We start from the raw sequence: 2191 nt of genomic DNA, 5'->3' as shown, positions 1-2191 counted from the left end.
AAAAAAAAAAAAAAAAAAACCAGTTTGAAGAGACCAAGCAAGCATCAGAACCAGACTCAGATATGACAAGAATGTTGGAATTATCAGATTAGGAATTTTTTTTAAAACTATGATTAATATGCTAAGGGAACATTGTTAAAGTACTCTATTTCCTTTCCTTATTTGGTCAAAAATCATTTGACCATGTATGTGAGGGTTTATTTACGAGCTTTTTATTCTATTCCACTGGTCTGTATGTCTGTCTTTATGCCAGTACCACAGTGTTGTGATTACTGTATGTCATAATTACTGTAGCTTTATAATAATTTTTTGAAATCAATTGGACCTGAAGAAATATACAGAACACTCCAATTAACAACAGCAGAATACACATTTTTCTCAAGTGAACAGGAAACATTCTCCAGGATAAACCACTTTCACCACTTCTGTTCACCATAGTACTGGAAGACCTACCCAGAGCAGTTAGGCAAGAAAAAAAAAAAAAAAAATCCAAACTAAAAAGGAAGAAGTAAAATTATCTGTTTGTAGATGACATGATCTTACATGTAGGAAACCTAAAGATCCCATTTTAAAAAACTGTTAGAAGTAATAAAACAATTCAGCAAAGTTGCAAGATACAACATTAACACATTAAAAAGTCAGGTGCATTTACATACACTAAAAATGAACAATCCGGAAAGGAAATTAAGAAAGCAATTCCATTTACAATAACATCGAAAAGAACAAGATACTTAGGAATAAACTAAATGAAGAAGGCAAAGTCTTGTACACTTAAAACCACAAAACTTTGCTAAAAGAAATTAAACAAGGAACAAATATATGAAAAGACATCTCATGTTCATGAATTGGAAGACAATTTTTTTCAGTTTTATTGCGATATAACTGACATACAGCTCTATATAAGTTTAAGGTGTACCTCATAATGGCTTAAAATACATGCACTGCAAAATTATTACCACAGTAAGTATAGTTAATATCCATCTCTTCATATAGTTGCAAAGAAAAAAATGTCCTTGTGATAGAACTTTTAGGATCTACTCTCAAATATAGTTAACAGCAGTGTTAACTAGAGTCATGCTGTACACTACATCCCCAGTACTGATTTATCTTATAACTAGAAGATTGTACCTTTTGACCCTCTTCATCTAATTACTCTACATCCAAGCCTCTGCCTCTAGTAACCACAAATCTGATTTTTTTCTATGTTTTGTTTGTTTTTGTTTTTTTTTGATTTCACATATAAGTGAGATCATAAAATATTTTGTCTTTCTCTTTCGCTTAGCATAATGACCTCAAGTTTTATCCATGTTGTTGCAAAGAGCAGGACTTCTTTCTTTTTTGTTGCTGAATAGTATCCATTATATATATATATATTATATATGTATTATATATATGTATATATACCAAATTTCCTTTATCCATTCATCTGTCGATGTACACGTAGGTTATTTCCATGTCTTGGCTATTGTCGATGTCTCTTTGACATAGCGATTTTGTTTCCTCTGAATATGTACCCAAAAGCAGATTTGCTGAATAGTATGGTAGTTCTATTTTTAATTTTCTGAGGAACATCCATACTGTTTTCCATATTGGCTGAACCAGTTTACATTGCCATGAACAGTACACCAGGGTTTCCTTTTCTCTGAGTCCTCCCCAACATTTGTTATCTCGCCTTTTTTTTTTTTTTTTTTTTTAAGATGTTGGGGGTAGGAGTTTTAGCAATTTATTTATTTATTTTTGTTGTGTTGGGTCTTCGTTTCTGTGCGAGGGCTTTCTCTAGTTGTGGCAAGCGGGGGCCACTCTTCATCGCAGTGCGCGGGCCTCTCACTATCACGGCCTCTCTTGTTGCGGAGCACACGCTCCAGACGCGCAGGCTCAGTAGTGGTGACTCATGGGCCCAGTTGCTCCGTGGCATGTGGGATCCTCCCAGACCAGGGCTCGATCCCATGTCCCCTGCATTAGCAGGCAGATTCTCAACCACTGCGCCACCAGGGAAGCCCATCTCTTGTCTTTCTGATGCTAGCCATTCTAACAGGTGTGAGATGATATCTAATTATGGTTTTGATTTGCGTTTCCCCGATGATTAGTGATGTTGAGCATCTTTTCAAGTACACGTTGACCAGTTGAATATTGTCTTTGGAAAAAGGTCTGGAAGACAATATTCTTAAGATGTCAATACTATCCAAAATGA

This window comes from Aethalodelphis obliquidens, unplaced genomic scaffold (assembly GCF_003676395.1).
Source record: "Aethalodelphis obliquidens isolate GAN/ISIS:26980383/991018 unplaced genomic scaffold, ASM367639v1 scaffold47, whole genome shotgun sequence".
Lineage (NCBI taxonomy): Eukaryota > Metazoa > Chordata > Mammalia > Artiodactyla > Delphinidae > Aethalodelphis > Aethalodelphis obliquidens.
The sequence above is the reverse complement of the archived record's forward strand: the minus strand, read 5'-3'. Positions refer to the sequence as shown.